Source organism: Neomonachus schauinslandi, chromosome 13, assembly GCF_002201575.2.
Source record: "Neomonachus schauinslandi chromosome 13, ASM220157v2, whole genome shotgun sequence".
Taxonomy (NCBI): Eukaryota; Metazoa; Chordata; class Mammalia; order Carnivora; family Phocidae; genus Neomonachus; species Neomonachus schauinslandi.
Window position 1 is genome coordinate 35,863,241 of NC_058415.1, and position 18,959 is coordinate 35,882,199.

Sequence of the window (18,959 nt, forward strand, 5' to 3'; positions counted from 1 at the left end):
TAGGCTAGAAAACCATAGGTTAGGTATTTCAAGACAAAATATTTGAATAATACATAAAAAGACACAAATTTTGTCTCCAAATAAAGATAAATGCTTATCTAAAGTATAATTTTGTTTATCCTTAATTTTCTATTCAGTGCAGTATTTTATATGATAAATTCCAACATATGCCTGTATAATTATCTACTGAATACAAGGCATTCATAGACTGAAACAAAGTAATTTAAGCAATCCTTTGTTTTGTAAATTGCATTAAGGTATACCATGTATTTTCCTCTACTACCCATCTACCTACTATTGCATTTCCTGCTAGAGATTTAATACATTTTTGTTGAATAAAAAAAATGACAAAAGTGCAATTCCTCAAAAGGCACAAAGATACACATGGTATGACTGTTTTAAAATTAAGCATCTTTTCCATTTAAATAGCTCTACCCCACACCTCTCGTAAATACCACATTAGAAAAAAAAACAAACAAAAGTCAGAAACATATGAAAAAATCCCTGGTGCCATGTCTTCTCTGTTGTCCATATTTATGTGAGGTTACTAGTGTTAACACCCAGTAAATCTCACATCATACTTATTATACTTCTGTTATTTAATTTTCTTTTTCTGAGCCTCATTTTCCTTTCCCAACCTTTCTTTGAAAGGAAGCTTTGCAAAGGCTAAAGAAAAAAGACTAATCTATTTGTACACTGATGAATTTTAATCACCTACCAGAGTTTCTGACTCATACGTGTTCAATAATTATTTTTTTGCAGGCGCCTGGGTGGCTCCAGTTGGTTAAGCGACTGCCTTCGGCTCAGGTCATGATCCTGGAGTCTCTGGATCGAGTCCCACATTGGGCTCCCTGCTCAGCAGGGAGTCTGCTTCTCTCTCTGACCCTCCCCCCCTCATGCTCTCTCTCTCTCTCTCAAATAAATAAATAAAATCTTTAAAAAAATTATTATTTTTTTGCATAAGGAAACTCATCACAAATATTATTATCAATTATAAATCATTATAATACATTTCTGACATCAATTTACATATGAAAGTATATTTTGCTAATTTTGAGTAATCTTTAAGTATCTTTTATGTCTGACAATGTACAACTATATTAAATTTATTTTTTTAAGTTTTTTCCATTTTTTCCATTTTTTTAAAAAAGATTTTATTTATTTATTTGAGAGAGAGATAGAGAGCACGCACAAGCAGGGGGAAGGGGCAGAGGGAGAAGCAGGCTCCCCGCTGAGCAGGGAGCCTGATGCAGGACTTGACCCCAGGGTTCAATTTAAATTCAATTAATTATCACATAATGTATTATTGGAAACTATATTTAAGAAATTATACAAAAACTACAATATTAAACCTTAGAATCAATGATAGTATTTTAATTAGCAATAATCGTGCCTCGGATAAACCTCATTGGCTACCATAGTGCCACTGCGCAAAGCTCAATGATAGTATTTTAAAGAACAAAATAGTATTAACCTAAGATCAAAATGCTGAAATAAATATTTCAATGGATTTCAAAGAAGTCCATGAACAAAATTATGAAAAGACAAATTAGAAACAAAATCCGTTCCCTAGCTCTTAGTTAATGTCATCCAAAACAAGAACTTGTGCTTCTTGAAAGCAAAATATGTCTATTGACCTTGTTCTCCCCAGGATTTAACACAATACCTGGCTCATTGTGAGGACTAAATTTGTGTTTTAAATGCATTCATGAATCAATCGTCTGATTCAGAATGTCTAAGAATAGCAGAACAGTGTATAAAATACCTGGAAAACAAACTAAAGACTGGAAAAATATAAAAATGTATATTAGTGTAATTTAACTAAGATGGCATAGGCTATATATGCTATAGTTTTACAAGATTTGGTATTATTCTAAACTGCAAGTGATATTAGAATTCCAGAAAAATAAAATACATCTGAGTATGTAGGTTTAAAACAAATTCTATTATCTTTTTCCATTGTAAGCTCAGGGTCATAACATTAGAGTTGGAGAAATTATCTGAGAGCATCTTTTCCCCCTGTGTGTAGACTGACTGGTGAGGAGGATGGTGGGAGAATCCTGCTTTCCTGTGCGTGGGTTACATTCACTGGAATCAATAGTAGAAAAGGAGGTACAGATGTGGATCTGAAAATGAGAGGTACTTGTAATTCCACAGAATGTGTGTTCCTACATAGTTCCTGCTCAACTCTGATCTTGAGTCTGTCCATCTGTCTGATCTGATTATCAATTTGTGTGAAATCTTGTTATGGTTATAATTTTATGTGCTGCACAATTGTGATGTTGTTAAGATAAAGCAAATGTTTAAATACTTATAATTGCCAGGTGGCCAAATCCTAGGCCATGGGGAGAAGATAATTCTCTCTCTCCTCACTATAACACATACCCACCCTACCAGTCTCCAACAATTTTTATTCTCAAGAACCACATACACACCACTATCACCCAGTTGATTTCCGCTTCTCTTCCTCGTTCCTGTCTCTTTTCAGGCTCCACTGCCTTTCACTGTGGCTAGTGAGACCAACACTGCTTTTCATGAGTACCTCTTGTTTTTCTTTAGGCATGGTTTTTCACTTTTTACGAGGCAATATTAAGATCTGAGCTTCTGGGGCGCCTGGGTGGCTCAGTCGGTTAAGCATTTGACTCTTGGTTTTGGCTCAGGTCATTATCTCTGGGTCGTGAGATCCAGCCCCGTGCTGGGCTCCAGGAGCAGCACTGAGTCTGTTTGAGATTTTCTCCTTCTCCCCTGCCCCTCCCCCCTTCGTATACACTCTCTATAAAATAAAATAAAATAAATAAAATCTTGAAAAAAAAGATCTGAGCTTCTAACTGTAAATTTTCTAAAATCATCAATTACATATGCCTAAAACCCACTTTTTTAACTTGAATGTTGCTACCTAGTTTGTAAAGAGTACCATTTAATTTTAGGTAAAATGAATGTCAGAAAATAGTGTTTGGGGGTATAAAATAGAACTCTAATGACTTAAAATAGGGATGATGAATACATACTACAATTGCTAAATACTGCCCCATGCATGGCATTCATTACCACTCAGTCAAAATTCTTTCCCTCTGAACAAGGATATGGCCTCTGAATCCTTCTTAATAATATGCCCTTGATCACTTATATCATGTGGGATATAACTTGTTATCCTTGTATTAAAAATGTACCTTTAGCATATGCCATCAAAAAATAAAAAATCGCTTACCTCCTTCATTTGCATATCAAATGTGGTACATTAATTCTTCATTTTCAAAATCTTATTTTTTTCTAACAATGAGTGAAATGCAATCACAAATGTGAAAAAGTATAAATATACACATGTATATATTCATACAAATGTGCGCGCACACCCACACATTCATGCAGTCACATACATATATTTTCTAGCTCTAATTCCAGTCCCCAGGAATAAATCATCCCGGTTAACATTGTGGTCTATGTTTCCATCAGTTATTTCTTTCTTTCTTTCTTTCTTTTTTTTTTTTTTAGAGAGAGAGATATAGAGAGAGAGGGAACAAAAGCAGGGGCAGAGGAAGAGGGAGAAGCAGGATTCCCACGGAGCAGGGAGCCCGATGCGGGTCTTGATCCCAGCACCCCGGGATCATGACCGGAGCCGAAGGCAGACGCTTAATGGCTGAGGCACCCAGGCGCCCCTCCATCAGTTATTTCTGAATAAATAGGAATATGCACAAACACATATATACACACACATACATATGCCTCTCTGATGTACTGTAGATTTGTTTCCATGTCCCTAAATATTTTTAGTGTCATCAGAATGAGTCATTAATTGGAAGATTAATATATGATTGAATACGTGAAAAAGTGTAATTGTGTTGTGGTAGGGGATATATGGGAAATCTGTGTACTTTCTACTCAGTTTTGCTATGAACCTAAACCTGCTCTAAAAAATAATGTCTACTAAAAAATATTTTGTTTAAATAAGATGTTTTCATTTAGCAATATCTATTGAATGTAGGCTTAATTTTAAAATAATCATTTAGAAATGATAAGAAGAAATAAACAAAAAAGAGTCATCTATGGTAGGCAGAAAAACTTCCCCCAAAGATCCACATTGTAATTCCCAGAACCTGTGAATATATTATGTTACATGGCAAAAGGGATTATAATTAAGTTTGTAGATGGAATTAAATTGCTAATCGGCTGAGCTTGAGATGATGGAAATTATCCTGGATCATTCAGGTGAGCCCAGTGTAATCATAAGAGCTCTTGTAAATGAGACAGAGAGGCAGGAGAGTAAGAATCTGAGTGATATAATCTGATAACGAATCTACTGTCCATTGTCATTGCAGGCCTTAGAGATGGAAGGGAACATCTGGGATACAAGCAGCCTCTAGAAACTGGAAAAGACAAGGAAATGTATGTTCCCCTAGAGCTCCCAGAAAGAAATGCAGCCATGCTATGAACATTTATGTATGAGGTTTTATGGACATATGTGTTCAGTTCTCATGAGTATATATATATACCTAGGACTGAAATTGCTGGGTCATATGGCCAGTCTGTATTTATCATTTAGAGAAACTGTCAAACTGTTTTCCAGAATGGATGCCCCATTTATATTCCTGTCAGCAGTGTATGAGGATTCCAATTTTTCCACATCCTCAAGCATACTTACTATTATCTGTCTTTTCCGTCATAACCATATTTTAGTGGGCCTGTAGTAGTATCTCATTGCGGTTTTGATTTGCATTTCTCTAATGGCTAATGATGTGAGAACTTTTTATGTGCTTATTGTCCATTTGCGTATCTTTGGAAAAATGTTTATTCAAATCCTTCACTCATTTCTAGTATCTTTTTAACACAGTTGATAAAAACAATTATTTTCTCTTTGAGGGGACTTTTAAAAAATTTAAATAGACATTTTTAGAGTAGTTTTAGGTTCACAAAAAAATTGAATGGAAGGTACAGAAATTTCCCATCTGCCCCCTACCAAAACACATGCATAGCCTCCACCATTATCAACATCCCTGACCAGAGATCACCAGATTGGTACATTCATTACAACTGATGAAACTACACTGACACATCATTATCACTCAAAATCTATGGTTTACATTAAGACTGACTCTTGGTTGTACATTCAATGAGTTTGAACAAATGTATAGTGATATATATCCATCATTATAATAACATACAGAATAATTTCATTGCCCTAACCATCCTTTTGTGCTCAGCTGATCCATCCTTTCCTCCCTGCAGACCCTGGAAACCACTGATCTTTTTTATTGTCTACATAATTTTGTCTTTTCCAAATGGCATATAGTTGGAATCATACAGTATGTAGTTTTTTTTCAGACTGGTTTCTTTCACTTAGGAATAAGTGCTTAAAGTTCCTCTATGTCTTTTCATGGCTTGATAGCTCATTTATTTTTAGCAATATACTATTCCATTGTCGGGGTGTACCATAGTTTATTTATCCATTCACCTCCTGAAGGGCATCAGTTACTTCCCAAGTTCAGTAAATTATGAATAAACCTGCTATAAGCATCCATGTATGGATTTTATGTGGACAGATTTCAACTCCTTTGGGCAGATACCAAGGGACATGATTGCTGCATGATGGTATGGTTAAGAGCATGTTTAGTTTTGTAAGAAACTCCAAGCTGTCTTCCAAAGTGGATGTACCATTTTATATTCCCACCAGCAATGAATGAGAATTCCTGTTGCTGTACATCCTCATTAGCATTTGGTATTATCTGTATACTGGATTTTGGCCAATCTAATAAGTGTGTAGTGTTAACTCATTGTTTGAATTTGCATTTCCCTGGGAACATATGATGTACAGCATCTTTTCATATGCTTATTTGCCATCTGTATATCTTCTTTGGTGAAGTGTCTGTTAAGGATCTTGCCCATTTGTTAGTAGGGTTATTTGTTTTCTTACTGTTGAGTTTCAGGAGTTCTTTGTATGTTTTGAATAGGAGTCTGCAATGGACTGTATTTTTTGTGCCCCTCTAAATTCCTATGTTGAAATCTTAACCTCTAATGTGACAGCATTAGGAGGTGGAGCTTTTGGGAGATGATTAGGTCATGAGAATGAAGCTCTTTTGAATGCTATTTGTGTCCCTAGCTCTCTTACTCTCTTTCTTCCATGTGAGGATACAACCAGAAGTTGACAGTCTGAAATCTAGAAAAGGGTCCTCACCACACACCAAATCTATCCATATCTTGATCTTAGACTTCCTAGCCTCCAGAACTCTGAGAAAAAGTGTTTGTTATTTAAGCCACCTAATCCGTGTTATTCTTTTATAGTAATCTGAACTAAGACACAGTCCTTTATCAGATGGGTCTTTTGCAAATATTTTCATATAGTTTGTGGCTTTTTATTCTTTTCACAGTATCTTTTGCAGAGCAGATATTTTTCAATTTTAATGAAGTCCAGCTTATCAATTTTTTTTTCTCTCATGGGGGGGATACTATTTAGCATGTTTTTTTCCACTTATAGAGAACAAGCATGCATGTCTTTAATATGATGAAGACTTGGAGAAAAAAGAAAATATATAGGATGGGGTTTGTATGTCACCAGAAATTTACACTATAAGACTAGAAAATTTTCAGGATCAAGTTGCTGCAAAGCAAGTCAGCATCCAGATGATTTATCTTTCAAAAAACGAAAAGAGAAATATTAATGATGATTTTTAAGGCAGATGTATGGGTGTAACTAGCTTGTGGGATGGTACAAGTTAGCAAGCTATGGGGCAATACGGATTAAACAATACTTTATGAGTTAATAAGTAGATCTATTACATTAGGTGGTCAGAATAGAGTCCCCCCCCCCCAATATTTTATCATAGGAGATGAACCTTGAAAGCCTTATCAGTTTGAAAATGTTCAGCAATTAATCAGCAAGGAATTGCCTTTTATAGTCAAATGCAGTCAAAGAAACTAAGAAGTAACATTCAGAACCAAGTAAATTTATCTTGGAAGTAGGCATTCTAAACAAGTTTGTTATCTAAAATACTGCCTTTATTTTACATGATATTCTCTGGGATATCATGTATTTTACATGATATTCTCTGGGATGGCTCGTTTGAACATGATTAAAATCAATGAATCATGTTTTATCCTGGCTCACTGCAGTGCCTTTCATACAGTTGACAGTAAACAATCTGTTTATCTCAGTGTCCAAATACACTTAGATGGAGATTAAGAGTCATACACAAAACCTCTCTAAAGAAGAGGGAATGGATTTGTTTAAAGAGAACGTCTTATACATCCCTAAGAAAGGATATTGTGTGGAAGCCATGAAATGATTACAGGGTGCTAAATACCCATGTTGGATTTAATCATGGCCAGGAACCTTAGCTTTCAAATGTGCAGAGGCTTGGGTCAAAAGTCATTATTTATCCAAGAAATGATACTGGGAAATCAGTGGTTAGCATCTTCCAGATGTTTGAATTCTAACTTCTTTGTCAAGTAGAGGATTCTTAAAATTTTGTTTCACATTTGCACAAGAAAAATGTGTCTCATATTTTCCCTTGGTTTATTAATTTATTAAGATTTTGGGGGAATGAAAGTTTGAGGACCTAGGAAAATACAAATGGACACACAAAATAATAGACATGTTCACTTCCCAGATGGTACTTTGACAGTGAAGGTTGATGGGTTGGAAATGAGGACCTGCATAGATGGGTTAGCAACTCTCTTTAGAAAATGCATCTTACTAGAAAGATTGAATTTTTGGTCAATATTAGGTACCCATGTTAATTTTGGAGGAATTGATAGGTAAACCCAATTTCATTAAGCCTCACTTTGAGAAGAGAATGTGGTCGAACGAGGACTGCATAAGGTGGGCTCTTATTTTATCAATCTGTGAGCTCTGCTTGTAGTTCCAAGGCAACCCAGTTTTATCTCATTGACCTTTGGCAGGCAGTCCATTTTCACCTCATTTTTGAAATTACTTGAATTGTGTTCACTGGATTTGTAAGCAAACACTGCACTAAAATCAAAACATACAAAATTATTATTTTTTTCATACAAAATTATTTTAACATATTTAACTATCAGTAGATTAGTATGATTATACAAACACTCCTGCTGATCTAGTTCTTGTTTCATAGCTGGAAGTACTTAACCCAGTATTACTTCATCACTTCAATTGGGCAGATTCTTAAACTCAATAGTCTGTTTTGACAATTCTCATTCCTATTCTTCTTCCATCCTTTCTACCAAGTTTCATTTGACTAGGGCTGAATTAACATGATTTATTGCTATTCAAGTAGAAATTTTACATCACCTCTGTAGATAGAGCAGGTGAGGTCCTGCATTTAAAACAGACAATTGTCTTACATGTAAGGTTAAAGTAATGAAATATGGATCACAAGTAGTAGTAGCTATATATGTGTGAGTGTGTGGATTTATAATTCCAAGATCATATGTAATTGAATGTATTTCTTGTTCAAGCTTTTTGAGGCATTAGATGTAAATCTTTCTCACAATTTATTAATTTTTGGTTATACAATCATGACACTGTCTTATTTTTATTACTCTATTTTGTCACTATAATACTTATATTTAATGTGTTATCTAAATGACTTAAGATAAGTACAAAATTTACAAAATAGAATATAACCTGTTTTATCCAGGAAAATCTATATTAACTCTCATTTCTCTGTTTCTCTTATACAATATCCATAATACTGATCCTTAAATGCAGCAATATCTTTAGGTAGCTTTTGTATCATGAAAGAAAGATTAAATTATATTCCACAGAGTTTATAGCTGAGTAAAATCCCCTCAAATTTGATAAGCCACACCAAGTGTGCATGTGAGGCAGAGTATCAACTTGTTTACCTAAATCCAAAATAATATAATCATCTTTGAAATAATCATTTTCAATGTGCTGAGCTATATTACAACTTTATATTTGAAATTCTCCCTTTAAAAAACTCCTTTTAAAACTCCCCCTTTAAAACCTCTCCCTTAAAATCAGGATTTTGGAGGCAGAGCTGTGGTCAGGTTAATTTGTTGACGTAGCCCTGAAGTTTACACCAAAAACAGTATTTGTGAAAAAACTTATGGTAATAGTCCAATGATATTGAAGGAACCACTAATGGCAAAATCTAGTGCTTTTCCTTTCCTGCCATTTGATCATCCCAGAGCTTGTTTACTCCACTTCCTAAGAGTACTTCTCAGTCATCGATATTAATTGAATAAACATTTTGTTTGCATCATTATAATAACCACTATTTTAACTCTACCATCCTCTATCCTCAACAATACAACAAATTTTACCACTCCCTTCAATCTCCCAAGAGGGGATTTAGAGAACATGGGGCATGAGTGGAAACGTCCAGAAGAAACATCCTAAAGTCATTAATAGAAAATTTCTTAAAGAATAAAAATAAGATTAAAGAGTCAAATAACCTTATGCTCCTTAAAAATCAAGACTTTACCTCTCACAAAATGAGAACAAGCTCTTTGAAATTAAAGTTAAGTGACAAACGTATGACAAAATATCATCTATAATATTAAATTCATTTATTTTAAACTCATGTTCAAAAAAGGAAATTTTATCATTTATTAGAAAACACTTTTTTGGTCATTTTTTCTATATTATATTGACAAGTTACCCCTCAAAACACAACCAATTACTGTTAAAATTAAATAAACTATTAGAAACCCTTTAAGACTTTCTCAGGGATGAAATGAATAATTTATTTATTGTTAAATATCTGAATCATAATAAAAAAGACATAAAAATAACAAAGTGAATTTTCATGTACTTACAATTCAGCTTAAAAGTAGAACCTTAGCAATAAAATTGAAACCTGCTGTACTCTTGTTTCTAAACTACATCATGCTCTCACCTCCTCAAGTTATTAGCTTCTTAATTAGTAATTTAATTCCTCTTATTTTCCTATATATATGTAATACCTCTAAACATTGTTTAGTTTGTTTTAGTTGTTTTAAAACTATGTAGAGGCTAAGGGTAGGCTGCCCCCAAATGTGCCACTTTGGAATATTGATTATTTTAAATTAAAGTTACTTAAAAAAGAGTTCCAGAAAAACACTCTGACTCCTGCTTTGTCTCCAGAAAGTAGGAAATAAATCTCCCATGTGAAAAGTACCCTCCCTGTACCAGGTAATAAAGAGACATCACCAGAGATAAGGAATTCCAAGCTAAGGCTATATAAATAAACCTATTACTTCTACTATTTACTACCCCAGCCCAAATTCTCTTTAGAATTCTTTACTAATTGAAACTCCTGAACATAAGTTTTCTTTGTCCTGTCAATTCCTCACAGTTTTATGGCTTCTTTCTCTAAAAAGTATAAAAATTGTCTGCCTTGCTCAGTTTTGGGGATCTCAATTCCATTATTGGGTCTCTGTACATAATTAAATGTTGTTATTGTTTTTTACTCTTATTAATCTGTCTCATGCCAATTTAATTCTTTAGACAGCTAGAAGAAACTTGAAGGTAGAGAAAAAATTTCCTTCCCCAAAATTATATATAAAGTAACATCCTATATTAATAATTGAACATTTTGCTCAGCCTTAAGTTTATGAAAATCATTTATGATGTATATTTGTACATATGAACCAATGTATATATTGTATACAAATATACATATACACAAATATACATTTGTGTATATGTATATGTAAATACTGATAGACATTTAAGCTGATAGGCATTTAGAATATCTCCATTTTTTGACGATTAAAGTGCTAATACACGTGTATGTACATTTTTATATGGGTATATGTCACAGTCAATCTAGTTTAGGGTAGAATTCTCCAAAGCTAGTTTAGGGTTGAATTCTCCATATTTCACAGATACTGTCTCTTGATCTCTTTATAACCTTTACAACCCAAGTCTATGGGTGTCTGGTGTTGACAAATGTGCACAGAATAGCTACATTCAATTCTACTGACTCTTAAGATCTAGTCAAAGAGGGGCGCCTGGGTGGCTCAGTCGTTTAGTGTCTGCCTTCGGCTCAGGTCATGATCCCAGGGTCCTGGGATCGAGTCCCGCGTCAGGCTCCCTGCTCAGCAGGAAGCCTGCTTCTCCCTCTCCCACTCCCCCTGCTTGTGTTCTCTCCCTCGCTGTGTCTCTCTCTGTCAAATAAATAAATAAAATATTTTAAAAAAAGATCTAGTCAAAGATTTTTCTTAAATTCTTTGACTCTAAGCTATGAATTTACAAAAATATTGATTGCATTTCATTCAGCAATTGTTTTGTATCCACTTTGTATTGGGAAGGTGATTGAAATACCTTGTCTGTCACTCTGCTGGAAGGGATTATATGAAGAAAATGAATATGAGGCTACAGCTAGTGTGACATTACACCTTCTTCTGTTAGCTCCATCTTCATAACATGTTTTACTGAGTGTGGGAAGGATATATAGTAATTCTGGAAGAGAGAAGGGAGGACATGGAAAGGATGTGTGCTGTGTGGTTTGTCTGTACTAGATGTCATGATTTTGGATGTGGCCATGGTACCTTTCTCTGACCTTAACAGGTATCTTATCATTACTCGATAGGAGCATGGTTAGGTCAACTTAAAAAAATTGTTCACTAGGGATGCCTGGGTGGCTCAGACGGCTAAGTGTCTGCTTTCAGCTCAGGTTGTCCTGGGATGGAGCCCCATGTCAGGCTCTCTGCTTAGTGGGGAGTCTACTTCCCTCTCTCACTCTCCTTCTGGCTCTCTCTCAAATAAATAAATAAAAATAAAATCTTTAAAAAATTTTGTTCACTAAATAGATGCACATTTTCTCATGGAAGACTTATGAATATATTATTTCTCATAGTTAAATAATCTAGTCATCTTATAATTATATATTATTATATATTTATATTGTGGTAAATTTTTTTTTGGTAAAGTAGCCAAGGTCTTTTGGCAAAATAAAAATCTGCAAAATTTCATTTCCACTTTTGCATTTTCTAATCATCTGATTTGCGTTACTAAAGAACTTATGAGGGGAGCCTGGGTGGCTCAGTCAGTTAAGCGTCTGCCTTTGGCTCAGGTCATGATCCTGGGGTCCTGGGATCGAGCCCCAAATCAGGCTCTTCGCTCAGCCAGGAGTCTGCTTCTCCCTCTCCCTCTGTGATCTCTCTCGCTTTCACTCTCTCTCAAATAAATAAAATCTTAAAAAAAAAGAATTTATGAAGGAGAAATCTATATTTTCATATTTTCCAGCATGTTTTGTAAAATTTAGTTCCATGTGATGTTAGCCAAAAAAGAAATCTAAAATCCTTTCTTGGTCATATAAATTTGGGAAATATTCAAAGTACTCAGACTCCTCAGGATCAATAATATGCTAATATAAACTGTTATATTTTGGAGATATACCTGATCATGGAATGCTTTGTTAACAATAGAAAGCTCATAGGATGGGCGCCTGGGTGGCTCTGTTGGTTAAGCATCTGCCTTTGGCTCAGGGTCCCAGGGTCCTGGGCTTTAGACCCACGGCAGGCTCTCGGCTCAGCAGGGAGCCTGCTTCTCCCTCCCCCTCTGCCTGCCACTCAGCCTGCTTGTGCTCTCTTTCTGTCAGATAAATAAATAAAATCTAAAAAAAGAAGAAAGAAATCTCATAGGACTGGTGTTCTATAGATCATTCTTTGGGAAATGCATATGCATTTCAACAGTTAAATATAGAAGTTATAGAAAATGGAAGAAACACTCTATGATATGCCTACTTTAGCTAATATGCAAATCTGAGATATTAAAATACAGGTAAATACTGTCAGTAGACAATCAAATTTTGTCTACTGACAAAATCTAAACTGGTACTAGAGAATACATTCAGGTGTGCCCTGGAAATGATGTGGACACTTCCAGGAAAAATATCACTATTACCTCCGTATATTCACATCTCAGATTATTAATTCATTTGATTTCTCTTTTTGATTTTTAAGAGGGGATCTTTAAAGAAAATAGAAAACTACTTTATTCCTTTTCAGATTTTATTTGTGGTTTGTTTGAACCAAGATTAGATCTACCTGGCCAGGGGCTAGTGTGGCTTCCTAAAAACTTATTAATGCATTTCAAAAATATCAGCAATAGGAAGTAAAGTGACAGAGACAGTGCCTTTAAGAGATTGTTTGTCTCCCAGGAATTGTCTGTTTTATGCCAGGAATGCCAAAGATCACCAGATGACTTAACCATAAAGAGGCCCAGAAGATTCCCTGCACAAAAATGTTTTTCACATGGGCTTGTCCCAGATACTCAAAATGCCATTTCAAAGTGTTAGTAACACTTGAGTAATTAGCAGTCCTTTAGAGATTTATGCTTTTATTTATTTTTATTTTTTAAAGATTTTATTTATTTATTTGACAGAGAGAGACACGGCGAGAGAGGGAACAGAAGCAGGGGGAGTGGGAGAGGGAGAAGCAGGCTTCCCAAGGAGCAGGGAGCCCTATGCAGGGCTTGATCCCAGGACCCTGAGATCATGACCTGAGCCGAAGGCAGACGCTTAACGACTGAGTCACCCAGGCGCCCCGAGATTTATGCTTTTAAAAAGTTCACACCCATTTTATTCATTTGGTCATCACAACAAAACTCTAAAGGTACTTAATATTCCCATTTTATAGATGAGAAAAGGAGGCTCAGAAAGAATATACATAACTACTCTAACATATTCTAGCAGAGGATGGCATATACCTTATTACCCTAATTCTTATTTTTCTCTAAATTCTGGGTAGTTTCTCTAAGATGATTATGTCCCAACTTTATACCTCATATACTCATAAAAATGAGAAGAAGATAGCAGGAGGGGAAGAATGAAGGAGGGGAAATCTGAGGGGGAGATGAACCATGAGAGACGATGGACTCTGAGAAACAAACTGAGGGTTCTAGAGGGGAGGGGGGTGGGGGGATGGGTTAGCCTGGTGATGGGTATTAAAGAGGGCACGTTCTGCATGGAGCACTGGGTGTTATGCACAAACAATGAATAGGGAACACTACATGAAAAACTAATGATGTAATGTATGGTGATTAACGTAACATAATTAAAAAAACTAATGATATAATGTATGGTGATTAACATAACAGAATAAAATAAAACAAAAAAGTATACAGGCACCACCAACACTTACATGTCACTCATTTATAAATCATATAAATATACTACTATAATATAATAGGGTTTACATCTTAAAAATACAGAAAACACCCCCAAAATTAAGAAAAAAGAGAGCTAACAAAGATTGAAACAGACATTCTATATTTTCCTCTGACCCCTCAGTAGATCATCTTCTGTATCCCTGCACTATACACCAGGCACTTTTGAGAACACTGCTTTAAGGGGTTGTACACATTTGAGTTTTTGTGTTTGATTAGATTTAACTATCACAAAGCTAAATTTTGGGGAACTGTCTACCAGAAGTATCTTCAAGAGGATTCATTGTTTAATAAAAATTGGCAATGTTACATAGAAAGAATTCTAGTGTCCAATGGCCTGATCTCAAACCTTACTCTAACTTGCTGTATGGCCCTGAGCCAATTATTTAGCTTCTTTACTCAGTTCCTGTAAAATGGATTAATTATTATAATTAATAAGATTAATATCTACACCGTGGGTCTGTGAGGATTAAATCAGCTGATACACATGCAAAGTGCTTAAAGCAGAACTTGGCACATGTAAGTACTGCAAACATATTGGTCATTACTATCACATCATTATTACACTATTTTGTAACAGTAGGAATGAGGAAATTGTTTTTAAATAATTAAAAAAATACCTACTATGCACAAAGTGCTGACATAAGCACTGAATGTATACAAAGATAAAAAAGTAAGTTCCTTGACATTCAAATAACTGGTAATCTCGAAGAGGTCCATGAGATCATTGAGGACTTTTCCATTAATAAGAGGTTAGTATTCAGTGCTTAATTGTATTAAAGAAAGAAAGATAATTGTGGGGCACCTGCGTGGCTCAGACGTTTAAGTGTGGGACTCTTGATTTTGGCTCAGGTCATGATCTCATGGTTATGGGATGGAGCTCAGCGTACAGCATGGGGGGCTGGTGGGGCTCTGTGCTCAATGGAGAGTCTGCTTGAGATTCTCTCTTCTGTCTCTCCCTCTGCCCCTCCCCTCCACTCACATGTGCGCCCTCTCTCTCTCTCAGAAAAAGAGATAATTGTGTGAAGAGAATTCAGAAAGATATTTCCATGTAAAAACTACTGACACAGCAATATTGACTACGTTGACCAAATAACAATAATCATGGCTTTCCAGATGCTCTGTAGACAGAGGCCTCAACTACAGTGCTCAAGACTTAGATGAGGAAAACTTCATTAGAAAGCTACTGTATAAAATTCAAGAAAGCAATATGTAAGAAAGAGGACAAAAGAAAATGGTGAGATCATGAAATTCCACATAATGAATTAACAGGATTGTTTTCATTAAAAGATCATATTTTGGGGGGCACCTGGGTGGCTCAGTCATTAAGTGTCTGCCTTTGGCTCAGGTCATGATCCCAGGGTCCTGGGATCGAGCCCCGCATCGGGCTCCCTGCTCCGCGGGAGCCTGTTTTTCCTTCTCCCACTCCCCCTGCTTGTGTTCTCTCTCCCTCTCTCTCTCTGTCAAATAAAAAAATAAAATCTTTTAAAAAATTTAAAAAATCATATTTTTGGTCAGAAATTCTTCAGCCAGAAAAACTAACTACCTTTAATCATCCAATGTAGAATAAATAGAAATCATGGTAAACCTATTTGTGAAAAACAGCAAATAAATAACGCACAAGTTTTAATTATTTTTACAATCTTCTTCTTGTAGGAAATTATAATTTCATTGATCACTAATGCAATCTTTCAGTATTTTAACATCGAATTAAAGACAATGGAGTCATGCCAAATTGCTTTAGTTTGGCACTCTTTTTGTATAAAACTTAAATAAGAGCTGCAATGTCTGTGGTTAATTTTGAAAGATCTGTGTATTAGCTTTGTGTTCAATATAGCAACCTATCTAAAAGAAGTTAAATTTTATAATATAAAAATTATTAAAATATCCTGTATTTGATTTATTATATCCCATCATTGGTACAGTACATTCTGTCTTAAGTACACATGTTACATAAACATTCTTTAATCTGAAATTTTATTAACTTAATTGCAGCCGATGCTCAATAGCATTGTTTATTTAAGAGTAGGATAAGTCATTAAATAAAGTAGTCCACTAAGAGTATACATTTTTGAACTTCACTAGGTAATGCACTTTCCTATCATGTAGAATATGGTTTTCTGTAAGTATTGTACTAAACTTGTAACTTCTAGGATTGAGGGTTGATATACAATAGGCAGATGCATAGGTCTCTTGTAAACTCGACCTTGGCATGGAAAAATCACACCGTTGTTACTGAAATGTAAGACGTAATTTTGTTGCCCATATATGTGTATATATTACAAATCTAGTACTTAATATCATGATGGGGAAAAATAATGCTAATGAAAGGGGCCTTTTATTCTAAAATTGGAAATTCTTAGGTTTATTTACATCATTTGATCGGTCTTTTAACATTTGAATATTCATTGTTCAGCCATCCTTTCTACATAAAGTAGAAATGTTTAATATCGGAAAGATTATGGGTGAATGTTGTTTTCTATTATTGTGTATGTACATGTGCATTTTCTTACATTTAATTTTTAATCAAAGTAATCCATATATAATTAAAAATCAAGTAATAAAAAAAAAGTAATACAAACAAAAATTTCTGCCCTCTTCTTTATCTACCCAGAGGTAAATATCATTATGTCCTTAAGCAGTTTCTTCTGTTAGTTTCCTTACCATCCCTTGGTAGTAAGTATTTATTTTAAATAAGGCCCAGAAAGCATTTGGTAGTTTTTATATTTAGGAGAATGCTAAAATTAAAATATACATAAGCTTTTCAGGAACAAGAAGATTCTGGCACTAATTATTAATCTGTTTTCTTTAATTTATTTCTGGGAACAAGGAAGAAAAGCAGTATTAACCAGCAGTGTGATGGGTTGAACATAAATCTCCAAAATATGTGTTTTTATAATTAAAAATAATTGTGTGTGCTGCAGCGAACTAAGTTCTGCAGTGTAATTAAACACATTTAACATATATTAACGCTATAAGTAATTTGCATAAATTATTCTGCTTAACAATTTTAGTGCACACCAGGGGATACTGTGATTTTTATCAATGTACTCTATTAACTAAATGGATAATGATATGGTTTTAAAAGTTGAGATATAATTACAAGCCCCTAGGATCTCCGAATGAAGAGTGTTAACAGGCTACTGAAATAATTTGCCAAAATTACAGAGAGAATTGCATATGCTGTTTTGAAAATTGAATTTGAACCTCTATACCTAATCTTTTGACAAATAACAACCATGTATTTATATTTTCTTAATGTTCCTTTCCAGATTTATTAGTTCATATCCTAGGCTTTTCTTCTGAGAAGTACTATTATGCATATATTTCTATATCATTATGGTCATAATTTATCTTAATTGAAAATATGGATAAATACTCAATTTTGTGGACTACATGGCAGTATAATAAAACTAGGGTCCATGAACTTGACTTCTGATTCTTCATTTAGTCACTAAGAGACCAATGAGTCAGAGCAAATTCTCTCATCAGCACTGTTTCTTTACCTATAAAATGTGATGGATTTGAACTCGTATCAAAATTCAAGGAGATTCCTCCCTGTACTTCACATAATCAGTCACAATCACACTCAATCAGTTTTATTTATGATTTTATTTATTTTACTAAATCAGAAAATAACATCATGTCATTTTGTGCACACTATAGGAACCCGATTACTGGGGAAGGAGAGTTTTACCACATAGTATTTCACTTTTTCCTTGGCTCACTCTATCCTACCCTTCCACCCTACTTAGGCAAAGTCTTGAGAAAGAATTGTCAGACAGGATGGAAGAGAAATGACTACATGGCAAGCATCACCTTCTCCCTTGTCCCAACCATGCCAATAAAAGAGGGTAGACCAAAAGTGTTCAAACATTACAGTTTTTGGACCACTTTACACTCTTAAAATTATTGAGGACCCCAAAAGCTTCCATTTACATGGTTTCCATTTGATGATATTTACTGTATTGTAAATGAAAACGTTCTTTAACTAATTAAAAATAATCGCATTAAAGTTAACATAAAATCATTTTTATTACAAAAACTTTATTTTCCAAGCCCCCCCCCGCCAAAAAAAAACAGTGAAAAGAGTGGCATTATTTTACATCTTTAAATGTTTCTATAGGGCGCCTGGGTGGCTCAGTTGGTTAAGTGATAGCCTTTGGCTCAGGTCATGATCCTGGAGTCCCAGGATCAAGTCCCCCATTGGGCTCCCTGCTCTGTGGGAAGTCTGCTTCTCCCTGACCACCCCCATGCCCCATGCTCTCTCTCTCTCTTTCTCTCTCTCAAATAAATAAATAAAAATCATTAAAAATAAATTATAACATCTGACTTAATAGTAGACAGATTCTCATATCTGTTTCCAATTTATTATGAAATCACATGTCAGATAGCCTCTTAAAAATTTCATTGTCCACTCATAAGAGAATGAGAGTTGAAAAAAGCAGCAACTCCCTAGTGTCGCAAAAATACTTTGACATCTCAGATTCCCTGCAAGGGTTTAATTTCCAGACCACAGTTCTGAGAACTGCTGCTGGTAAAGATATAGGTACGGGGGTAATATAGGAAATGCTGTGCTTTGAGTAGCACAGTGCCCAGGTGGGAGTGGGGCAGGAGATGTGGGGGCTGCTTGGCCAAGTCCAGACAACAGTGAATGTTGGGGTTAATGTACAGCATAAAATCAGCCATAATACCTGGCTTGCTAAAATGTAACACAAAGGCTGCTGGGGCAATGGAAGTTTTCGGAGAAGGGCGTGGGCCTTTGGAATGCTGAGCCCTGCATGACCTTTGTAATGCGGTGGGGAGTTGCCTTCCCCAATTAGCCCAAACAGCTGCCCTGTGATGTAAGAGACATTTACATTGTCCCTCA

At 35.1% G+C, this 18,959-nt stretch overlaps 1 pseudogene; it reads right to left on the reverse strand.

Moving 5' to 3' along the window:
• Positions 1-1,305: 1,305 nt before the first annotated feature.
• Positions 1,306-1,438, reverse strand: LOC123326601 (annotated as a pseudogene).
• Between the last annotated feature and the right edge of the window lie 17,521 nt (positions 1,439-18,959).